We start from the raw sequence: 13,095 nt of genomic DNA, 5'->3' as shown, positions 1-13,095 counted from the left end.
TCTTTGTTCGAACTCGATTTTTAGCAGATTATTCTATTCTGTATTGCTCTTTATGTTAGTTTGGGTTTTACTTAGTGCATGTTTTTTACTCCTTTTTGTTTGAGCTCGGCTTTCAGAATATCTTCACCCAGAGCTTGAGATTGGTTTTCAAACAACTCATATCACAAGTACATCAAACAATATTTATGTCCGGAATCTTGGTCGTATATGATCTTCTCAGACACATTATCAATCTAGATCTCTTGGATCTTCTTTCGATAATATAGATGTAATTTCATAAATATATCTAGTTTCATAATTAATTATATATATAAGTAGAGAGGACAACATATGGACGACGCACCTCCTTTTCATTTTCATTAACAACTTCTTCCTCGTTCCTATATCCTAAGTTATAAAAATAAAAGAAATAATAAGTAGATATTGAAGTTGATTCAATAAATGAATGTTTGATCATGATCAGGAATTTGATTCTTTTTATTAACATTTTATCAGACGAACTTGTCACACATATATTGTTAGTTTACCAAATACACACCGAATGATAGCAGCTGCGGGTTCCTACATTATGAAAAATAAATAAAAAATAATAGACACAATAAGAAAACCAATTAATAATAATAATAATAATAATAATAATAATAATCATTTGTACTATGAATGAAAATAATATAAAATCAATATTTTCTGAATAAATATAAGAAATTTGAATCACGTTTTAAATACATGTGTACTAATTTTTTTTTTAAAAAAAGTTATTATTATTTACTATATTTAAGGGTTTGAATTTGATCTATAGCTCTTATTCTAGCTCATTTTTAGCAAATTATTCTCTATAACTCTTTATTCGAACTCGATTTAGCATAGTATTCTCTATTGCTCTTTATCTTAGCTTGGTCTTTCGTGGTTGTTTCTACTTCTCGTTATTTGAGCTCGGCTTTCAGCAGATATTCACCCACAGTTCTTTACTTGAGGTTGGTTTTCAAATAACTCAGATCATAAGTATATCAAACAATATTTATGTCCGGACTCTTAGTCATATATGGTCTTCTCATATGCATATGTTCACTCTGGATCTCTTTGGTCTTTTTACTGTAATCAGTATTATCTTGTACTTCTTATATATGTTTGATCTTATGTTGGTTTTGACATCTTGACTGGACCTCTTATGGGCAGTATAGCCACTTCCGGATTGGCATGAAAGATCATTTGACTATCTACTCAGTGCTGATAATTATACGGGCCACTTTATTTAGCACACCTCAAAAAGCTCACCACAACAAACGCTCAAATGACATTATTATATGCAACTAGAATATTATCTTACATAATATAAAATATAATTTCACTCACTTAAAATGTTTTTCCATCATTTCACTCATCGTCATATTTTTTGTGGGGGGGGTAACATTGACGATGTTGTAACAATCCTATCAAATATATAATTATATTTTAGATATATTACAAAATATTACGTGGATATGCACAAATCTAGTTATCATATATCACAAAATTCTATATTAACCAGGATTCTCCACCTTTAAGTAGAGGGCTCCTAACCCTCATCAAAGTACACTTTTCACACTAATTTTATATGCAATTATTTACGCTAATCATGTATCTTTAATCTCAAATATTATACTTATTGGATAATTTGATGCTTAATGAATGACAATTAAGCAAGTTAATCAATGTGTTTGATTGAAAAAATTCGAAACGAAGAATGAAGCTTAATGAACGAATATTAAGCTCGGTGGTTCTGAATTAAACTCGAAACAAGTTCATCGAATGTTGAAAGAACTTCAAACGAGTAGTCGGAACATGTAAGGGACGGAAAACGAAAAAAAGAGTTCGATGAACAGTAGCAGGCGCGCACCCGTGTGCGGGTCTGCGCGTAGGTATGCACGCATGCTACTCGTGCGGACCTGCGCGCGCCTGCCGAGAGCGCTCGACAGCACGGGGAGGGCGGGCACCTGCACGCACCCTTTCGGGTTTTTTCGTGTCCCTTAATTTTTCCGACATTTTTTCATTTCCTTTGCATTGTTTGATGATTGTGGTCAGTTAAAATGGCCAAGGAACACCACTATGAATGAAAGATCATGTATTTTCACATGAAAAACATTAAATGATTGATTATTGAAAATCAAAAAAGGCATACACATAACATATCATTTTGCATATTGTTCTTATTCCTTCTTCAACAAGAGAGAGTTCCATTCATTTCCTTGTCATAGAACTTGGATATTTGAGTGCTCATTATCAAAGATTTGTAGTTGTATCTGGGGAGAAGATTGTTTTCTTCTTACTTTTCCTATCAAATTTGAATACCACACACAACAATCTTAAGAAGAATTTTGGATTTCTAATCATTTGCAAGAAGAATCTCAATGTCATCATCATCTACAACAGCACATGCAACCGTTGCAGCAGGAGAGAAAATGGAAAAGTTTTCCAGTACAGATTTCAAAAGATGGCAACAAAAGATGCTCTTCTATCTCACAACATTGAGTTTGTCAATGTTCTTGAAGGAGGATCCTCCCACCGTTGCTGAAAACGAGACAGACACCAACATGAGGGCCGCTTTGGATGCATGGAACCAAAGTGATTTTCTGTGCAAGAACTACATCCTCAATGGACTTGACACTGCATTGTACAATGTGTATTGTCAAGTCAAGACCGCCAAGGAACTTTGGATATGCTTGATAAGAAATATAGGGCGGAGGATGCGGGTTTGAAGAAGTTTATTGTTGGGAGATTTTTGGACTACAAGATGGTGGACTCAAAATCTGTGATGAGTCAAGTGCAAGAGCTACAACTTCTCTTGCACGATGATTCATGCGGAAGGAATGAGTCTAAGAGAGTCCTTCCAAGTTGCTGCTTTGATCGAGAAACTCCCTCTATTGTGGAAGGATTTTAAGAATTATTTGAAGTATAAAAGAATGAGATGGGATTTGAGAATCTCATTGTGAGATTGAGGATAGAAGAGGACAACAAGAGCACCGAGGCCAAGGCAAGTAAAATGGAAGCAAGTGTGAACATTGTTGAATCGAGTTACAAAGGGAAGAAAAGGAAGTTTGAGAAGCAACCACAACAAGACCAACAACCACCCAATAAGAAGAAGTTCAAAGGCACTTGTTATAACTGCGGAAAACCGAATTACATGGCTAAGGATTGTAGGAAGCCAAAGAAAGGAAATCCTCAAGCCAACGTAGTTCAAGAAAGGTCGGTACCATTTGATTTTTCTGAACTTGATTTGTCTGCAGTTATTTTGGAAGCAAATTTGGTGAAAAACCCCAACAAGTGGTGGGTTAATACTGGAGCAACTCAACGCTCCAACAAGGGGATGATCTCTACATACACTCCATCGACCGGAAGAAAACTATACATGAGGAACTCCACTACATCTGAGGTGGTGGGCACCAGAAATGTAGTACTGAAGATGATATCGGGTTTGGAAGTAACCCTTGTTGATGCACTTCATGTACCAGACATAAGAAAGAACCTCGTGTCGCGGTCTCTGTTGGTCAAACACGGGTTTAGACTAGTATTTGAGTTTAACAAGGTTGTATTGACCAAGAATAGTCATTTTATTGGAAAATGATATCTCGATGAGAACCTTTTCAAATTAAATGTAATGGCTATTAGCCAAAATGTTGTTGAAAATAATAAAGATAAAAGTTCTATTTACTTGCTTGAGTGTTCTCATTTATGGCATGTTTGTTTAGGACACGTAAATTTTAATACCTTGCAACGTTTAATGAAACTGGAATTATTGCCTAAACACAACGTCAATCCAATACAAAAATGCGATATATGTGTTGAAGCAAAAATGACCAAAGCGCCTTACCACTCGATTGAAAGATGTACAACTCCTCTAGAACTAATACATACCGATCTTGGTGATTTAAAGTTTGTACAAACTAGAGGAGGAAAAAGATACTACATGACATTCATTGATGATCATACAAGGTACTGTTACGTATATCTTTTGAGGTCGAAAGATGAAGCTCTTGAATTATTTAAAGGTTATAAGACCGAAGTTGCGAATCAACTAGGCAAACAAATAAAGAGGGTTCGAAGCGATAAAGGGGGAGAATACGGAGCACCGTTTGATGAATTCTGCACATCTGTGGGTATAATTCATGAAACGACTGCTCCTTATTCACCTCAATCGAATGGCATTGCCGAAAGAAAGAATCGAACTCTGAAAGATATGATAAATGCTATGTTAATAAGTTCAGGACTACCCTAAAACTTGTGGGGGAAGCAATACTATGGGCTAATCACATCCTGAACAAGATACCCCATAATAAAAATGACACGTCACCTTACGAATTGTGGAAAGGTAATAAGCCTTCCTACAAGTACCTTAAAATGTGGGGGTGTCTAGCTAAGGTAGAAATACCAAAGCCTAAACATGAGCGAATTGGATGAAAAACAGTCGACTGCATACTCATCGGATATGCACATAATAATAGTGCCTATAGTTTTTATAGTGCACAAATCTGAAAATGCAGAAATGAATACGGGCATGACAGTTGAGTCAAGAAATACAGTATTTTTTGAAAATATATTTCCTTGTAAAGAAAGGGAAAAAAAAACGGTTCTAGCAAACGAAAACTTGAGATGGAGCATGCATGTCAAGTACCTACACATGAGCCAACTCTAAATGAAATGCTATACCATTGGAAGGCACTTCAAAGGAGCAAGAGCCAAGAAGAAGCAAAAGGGTTAGAATCATAGAATCCTTTGGTCCATACTTCCATACTTTTATGTTGGAGAATGAACCAAAGGACATACAAGATACTTTGGCTAGCCCTGAAGCTCCTTATTGGAAAGAAGCCATCAACTCTGAAATGGATTCCATTTTGCAAAACCATACTTGAGAACTAATGGATCTTCCATCAGGTACCAAGCCATTGGGATGCAAATGGATATTGAAAAAGAAAACTAGAATTGATGGAAGTATTGAAAAATACAAACCCAGGCTTGTGACCAAAGGCTATAGACAAAGAGAAGGTCACGATTTCTTCGACACGTATTCACCAGTTTCAAGAATACATCTATTTGTGTGCTCATTGTCATTGCAGCTTTTCATAACCTTGAGAGATATCAAATGGATGTCAAACAACATTCTTAAATGGTGAACTTGAAGAAAAAATATATATGGAGCAACCTGGAGGCTTCATTGTTAAATGACAAGAAAGAAAGGTCTGTCGTTTAATTAAGTCACTATCCGGACTTAAACAATCGCTCAAGAAGTGGCACGAAAAATTTGACAAGGTAGTATTTTCAAATGGATTTAAGATTAATGAGTGTGACAAATGTGTTTACATTAAAGACACTCGAGAATCTTATGTGATAGCATGTATATATGTGGATGACATGCTAATAATAGGAAATAGCCAAGAGTTGATTAAGGATACAAAGAAAATGTTGACAAAACATTTTGATATGAAAGATATAGATATTGCTTATGTAATTCTAGGAATTAAAATATTTAGAACTCCAGAAGCAATAGTCCTATCTCAGTCTCATTATGTAGAAACAGTGTTGAAGAAGTTTAACGCTTATGAATCTACCCCAGTAAAAACGCCTTTAGATGTGAATGTCCATTTGGCGAAGAATCGTGGAGAACCAGTTTCCCAACTGGAATACTCCAGAACTATTGGAAGCCTTATGTACATAACTAACTGTATTAGACCTGATATCGCTTGTGCGGTTAACAAGTTAAGTCGGTTTACAAAAGATAAAATGCTTTCTAAGTTAACAATCTTCTTTACGAAGGATTATTTTGAGTTTCTTCCGCTTGGTTTAAAACCAAACTCGATTTAATTCATCGGTGTTAATATTCTTAGAACACGAGCTATTGCAGCTCATTGGAGAATATTTTGTTTGAAGCATCCAAATATGCTGAGCAAATGATTTTTCAAAAGTAAACTTTTCATACTTATTTTATATGCAATTATTTACGCTAGTCATGTATCTTTAATCTCAAATATTATACTAACTTGAGCATCAGAGTGGCTTGACCTCCGGATGAAGTCATCTTACCTATTTCTTTAATACACAATTATATTTTTGGAGCGGTTTGATTTAACTTATTAAAGAAATTGATCATCTGAACAAGACATTTTAATGTATGCGAACTTTTTGATCTCATCAAAATTGTTCTTAATTTTGTGAAAGCTCGATTCATAAAACAATTCAGTGATAAATTATGAATGCAACGCGTGATTAATTGGGGGTTGTTGTGCCTAATGTCTTGAAAAAATAAATATAGTTTCATAATTAATTATACCTTATAAATAGAAAGGATAGCATAGGGACAACACACCTCCGTGTCATTTTCATTAACAACTTCTCCTTCGTTCCTAAATCCTAACTAAGTTAGAGTAATAAAAGAAATAACAAGTCTTTCATATTTGAGTCAGTGGAGTAACTGATCACTCGATCAATGATCAAGAGTTCGATTTTTTCTACCAACATCTTCTCGAACGAGCTTATCACACAGTCATGTTATTGCATTAGTTCATGGGTTTACCAAGTACACACAAAATGATAGCAGCCGCTAGTTCTCACGTCATAAAAAATAAAAGAAAATAAGAGTTTGAATTGTAGGTTTGTTAACACAACTTACCAACACGCACAATATTTTTTTTATTGGTTTTTAGTTGAAGAAAATATTTTGCTACGATTAGATCTTGAACACGAGAAATTTATCGTTTCAAACTTGAAAGTTTAGTTTAGACGAGCCATGAACTATCAATCCGTTTGTATTTTATTGTTATTCCTGTAAAATTAAGTGATAACATAAATAATAGAAATCGGAGAGTCAATAGCATTTGCCTCATTATTCTTGTTTATTTTTGTTAGAAACGATGAAATTTTTTTGTCATAATAATGACTGAGAAGGAGAGGTTCGTTGTCCTACTCCCCCCTAGTCTATATTTTTATATATAAAAAATAAACATGAATATACAACTTTTTTGTTCAAAAAATTAGCAATAATAATAATAAAAAATTATGAAACAATACGATTGTATGGCTTTTTCAGAAAAATATTTGGTTGAATCGGTTAAAATATCAGTATTCAAGTTGATTCCGCCAGTCGGAAAGACGGTCTACTATAAAATATTAATTCCCCGAATGCAATTTTTCATAAAGCAAAAAACTGTTGTGAAAAAGTAAAAATTTATGGTAAAAAGTAAAAATCTCAAACTCTCAAAATTTACCAAACTACACACTTTATAATATTTTTCTCTCTACTCAATTGTGATTTTCTTCACAAATGAGAGATCTATTTATAGGAAATCTTTACACATAATCCAAAAATAAAATACATCATTACCTACATCATCACACACTAATTTTCAATATTCAACACCTATTTTTCAACATTCAACATTCACATTTTCAACACAAATATTTTTCACATTTTAAATAATATTTCAACACTCCCCCTTGTGATGATGATCATGATACGATGATGTCTTCATTACGTGTTTTGTACTGCCTCGTTAAAAACCTTACTTGGAAAAACCCATTGGGATAAAAACCATAGTAAGGGAAAAAGAGTGCAGTCACGTAAACTCCCCCTGATGTTGACATGAACAATTCTTCACAAATTTCGTAGATTGCGCATCCCAATATTATATATGTGCTTTCTGAATATTGACTTAGGAAGTGCCTTTGTGAAGAGATCTGATGAGTTTTCACTTGATTGAATGTGACGAACATCAATACATTTATTCTTCTCAAGCTCCTTGGTGAATGCGAAGAACTTAGGAGGAATATGTTTAGTTCTGTCGCTTTTTATGTATCCTTCTTTCATTTGAGCAACACATGCAGCATTATCTTCATATAGTATCACAGGTTTCTCATCGAATGATAATCCGCATGAGATTTGGATATGTTGGGTCATTGATTTTAACCACACACATTCACGACTTGCTTCATGTAGTGCAATAATCTCAGCATGATTTGATGAAGTAGTTACGAGCGTTTGTTTCTGTGAACGCCAAGAAATTGCAGTGCCTCCACGAGTAAATACATATCCAGTTTGGGAACGTGCCTTGTGTGGATCAGATAAGTATCCAGCGTCAGCATAACCAATCATACTTGAATTAGCATCTTTTGAATACAAAAGTCCCAAGTCTGTCATTCCTCGTAGATAACGGAATATATGTTTAATTCCGTTCCAGTGTCTCTTTGTTGGATATGTGCTAAATCTTGCCAACAGATTTACGGCAAAAGATATATCAGGCCTTGTACAATTTGTAAGGTACATAAGGGCACCGATGGCACTTAGATATGGTACTTCTGGACCAAGAATATCTTCATCATCTTCACATGGACGGAATGGATCCTTTTCTATGTTTAATGATCTAACAACCATTGGAGTACTTAAAGGATTTGCTTTATCCATATTAAAACGTTTAAGGATCTTTTCTGTATAATTTGTCTGGTGAACAAACATTCCACATTCTTTTTGTTCAATTTGTAAACCCAGACAATACTTGGTTTTTCCAAGATCCTTCATTTCAAATTCTTCCTTCAAGTATGACACAACTTCTTGAATTTCCTTATTCGTTCCAATGATGTTTAAATCATCAACATATACAGCAATAATTACGCATCCGGATGTTGTTTTCTTAATGAAAACACAAGGGCATATTGAATTATTTACATATCCCTTTTTCATCAAGTGATCACTTAGTCGATTATACCACATTCGACCTGATTGCTTTAACCCATATAATGATCTTTGTAATTTCACAGAATAACATTCCCTGGGTTTTGAACTTTGTGCTTCAGGCATCTTAAATCCTTTAGGGATTTTCATATATATATTACTATCAAGTGATCCATATAAGTAAGCTGTAACAACATCCATAAGACGCATTTCTAAATTTTCAGATACCGCCAAGCTAATCAAATACCGAAACGTAATTGCATCCATCACAGGAGAATACGTTTCTTCATAATCAATTCCAGGCCTTTGAGAAAAACCCTGTGCAACAAGTCGAGCTTTATATCTTACTATTTCATTTTTCTCATTTCGCTTTCGAATAAAAACCCATTTGTATCCAACAGGTTTTACACCTTCAGGTGTAAGGACTATAGGTCCAAAAACATTACGTTTATTTAGCGAATCCAATTCAACCTGGATGGCTTCTTTCCATTTTATCCAGTCCTGCCGATTTTTACATTCACCAAAAGATTTTGGTTCATGATCTTCATTATCATTTATGATGTCGATTGCCACATTATAAGAAAATATATCATCAATTTCATCTATATCTTTTCGGTTCCATATTTTTTCAGTATTAATGTAATTGATAGAGATTTCATGATTCTCGTCAGTTTGTGGTTCTGACAGAACATTTTCATCATCATGTGGTTCTGACAGAACATTTTCATCATCATGTGTTTCTTCAGGAACAACATTCTCTATTTTGTGATCATCATGTTTCTCTATGAATTTTCTTTTTCGAGGATTTTTATCCTTGGAACCGACTGGTCTTCCACGCTTCAGGCGTTTAATGACATCATGAGTATCTTCCATTTGTTTCTTTGGAATTTCAATTCGAGCAGGGGCATTTGCAGCATGTATATATGATTTAGTTACCCCTTTTGTATCTGCAAATGCATCTGGTATTTGATTTGCTATTCTTTGCAAGTGTACAATTTGTTGTACATCTTTTTCACATTGTTTTGTTCTTGGATCCAGATGTAACAATGATGATACATACCATGTAATTTCTTTTCGGTATGTTTTTGTTCTCCCCCTAACATTGGGAAGATTTCCTCATTAAAATGACAATCAGCAAAACGTGCTGTGAACACATCTCCTGTCTGAGGTTCAAGATATCGAATAATTGATGGACTATCATAACCGATATAAATTCCAACCTTTCTTTGAGGTCCCATTTTCTTTCGTTGTGGTGGTGCAATAGGCACATACACCATACATCCAAAAATTCTCAGATGAGAAATGTCTGGTTCTTTACCAAATGCAAGCTGCAATGGGGAGTATTTATGATATGCACTTGGTCTGATGCGAATTAATGAAGCAGCGTGTAAAATTGCATGTCCCCATATAGAAATAGGGAGCTTTGTTTTCATAATCATTGGTCTAGCAATCATTTGCAGACGTTTAATCAATGATTCAGCCAATCCATTCTGTGTATGTACATGAGCAACAGGATGCTCAACAATGATTCCCATAGACATACAATAATCATTGAAAGTCTGGGAAGTAAATTCACCAGCATTATCAAGTCTAATTTTCTTGATTGTATAATCGGGAAATTGATTCCTCAATTTTATTATTTGAGCAAGTAATCTTGCAAATGCAACATTTCGAGTTGACAATAAACATACATGTGACCATCTGCTGGAGGCATCAATCAATACCATAAAGTATCTGAATGGTCCACATGGTCGATGGATTGGTCCACAAATATCACCCTGAATACGTTCAAGAAACATTGGTGATTCAGTTTGGATTTTGACTGGTGATGGTCTTATAATAAGTTTTCCAAGAGAACATGCTTTACATTGAAACTTATTATTCTGAAAGATCTTCTGGTCTTTCAGTGGATGACCATGTGTATTTTCTATAATTCTTCGCATCATTGTTGAACCAGGATGTCCCAATCGATCATGCCAATTGGTTAATATCGAGGAATTATCAACTACCATGTTTGATTCAATGGGACTTATATGTGTATAATGCAATCCAGTAGGGAGCATTGATAGTTTTTCAATCACATATTTCTTTCCTGATTTATATGTGATAAGACACATATATTTCTCATTCCCTTCATTCATTGTTTGAGTATCATACCCATGGGAATATATATCATTAAAACTCAACAAATTTCTTTTCGATTGGGGTGAATATAAAGCATCATTGATCAAGAATTTTGTACCATTAGGTAACAAAAATTGTGCTTTACCACATCCTTTAATCAAGTCTACAGGACCTGATATTGTGTTCACCGTTGTTTTTGTTGGTTTTAATTCCAAGAAATATCTTTTATCTCGGAGGATAGTGTGCGTTGTACCACTATCGGGTATGCAAACTTCAGCTTTGCTCATAGCATTTTCCATATTTGAACTTCAAAAAAATATGCAATGAAATAAAATTACTGACAATACATATATAAATATAACACATATCATAATTGTACAATAAAACATTATTATATGAATACATGAAAAACAAATTATTGTACATTTATATTCTACCACTATATTGTTCATTTTCAGAAAAATCATTGAGAAAATCTGCAGCATCAAAATTGTTCATTTCTATCCCACCAACATGTTGATCATTTCCAGAGAAATCATTCATAAAATCACCAGCATCAAGATGAGTTGAATCACTCAAACGGTCACTGCGTTCAGTGAAGTTGGTCTCCTTTTCTTTCCCCTTTAATGATTCTTTATAAAGTTTACAAAGGTGCTCAGGGGCTCGACAAAATTTGGACCAATGTCCTGGAGTACCACATCTGTAACAAGAACTTTCATATCTTTTTGAGTGATTCTCATTAACACTTGTATTCTCATGATGTCTTTTCTGTGGATGGTTTGGGACGCTCTTTTGAGATGAGTTATAACTATCTCTATTATTTTCAAAACCACGGCCGCGTCCACGACCACGACCAATTCCACGTCCACGTCCACGTCCACGTCCACGACTTCGACCTCGACCTCGACCAAAACCTTGTCTTTGAAATTGATTTTGGTTTCCAGGTATAAATTCATTTTTACTTACAGCATTTACTTCTGGAAATGCTGTTGATCCAGTGGGTCGGGACTGATGATTTCTCATTAATAGCTCGTTGTTCTTTTCCGCCACAAGAAGACAGGCGATGAGCTCAGAATATCTCGCAAATCCACGTACTCTATATTGTTGCTGTAGAGTAATATTTGATGCATGAAATGTGGAAAATGTTTTTTCAAGCATCTCAGATTCTGTGACCTCATGTCCACAAAATTTTAATTGCGAGATTATTCTATACATCGCCGAATTGTAATCACTGACTTTTTTAAAATCTTGGAATCTCAGTGTGTTCTATTCATCCCGGGCGGTCGGAAGTATAACTTCCCTTATATGTTCAAATCTTTCTTTTAATCCCTTCCACAAAGCCATGGGATTTTTTTCAGTCAGATATTCACATTTCAATCCATCGTCGAGATGTCGACGCAAAAATATCATGGCTTTTGCCTTTTCTTGTGACGTGCATATGCCATTTTCTTTAATGGTCTCGCTTAGACCCAATGACTCAAGATGCATTTCTACATCTAGAGTCCATGGCATATAATTCTTTCCCGTGATGTCGAGCGCAATAAATTCGAGCTTTGTTAAATTTGACATGGTGGTACTAAAAAAAATTACGATGCATTTTATTAGTTAATAAATATTGCAATACAAAGTAACGGATAAACAACAAGTACAAGTATTTGTAAAAATAAAGAAAACGCACGAGGGGGATATTCTCCGATAAATACAAGACTCGTGAGTATGATAACCAAAATAATTAAAAATATCCTTGAGAAAGCCATCTTCTTTTTTCTTCGAAAAATTTGATGATGAATAATTTTTAGAGAAGAAGAGAAAGTTGGAGTGATTGAATGTGTTTGTGAGATGATATTTATAGGGCAAAAACTAGCCGTTTGTTACCGTTTATGACCGTTGGTGTACAAAAAAATAAATGTATGTATTTGTATAATTTTATGTTAATAATATGATGTATATAATGTTAGACATGTTTAAATAATTATGTATATCATATCATAATATTATAATGATCGTCATAATTTATTTTGTTTAAAAACCTTATAGGCTTTTATACTTGTCGTATCCCTTACCGGGAGTGTGGGATGTCGTCTTAACATCCTCCCAGGATTTATAACAAGTTTATGAAAAATTTATTTTTATTATTTCTAATAATAACATTATATTGTATATTAAATAAATACACAATAAATAAATATCAGTAAAATAAATATTATTACTTTTTGTTTAAAAACCGTATAGGCTTTTATACTTGTCGTATCCCTTACCGGGAGTGTGGGATGTCG

This window comes from Primulina eburnea, chromosome 16 (assembly GCF_022965805.1).
Source record: "Primulina eburnea isolate SZY01 chromosome 16, ASM2296580v1, whole genome shotgun sequence".
NCBI classification, from domain to species: Eukaryota; Viridiplantae; Streptophyta; class Magnoliopsida; order Lamiales; family Gesneriaceae; genus Primulina; species Primulina eburnea.
Note: the sequence above shows the minus strand (reverse complement) of the source record.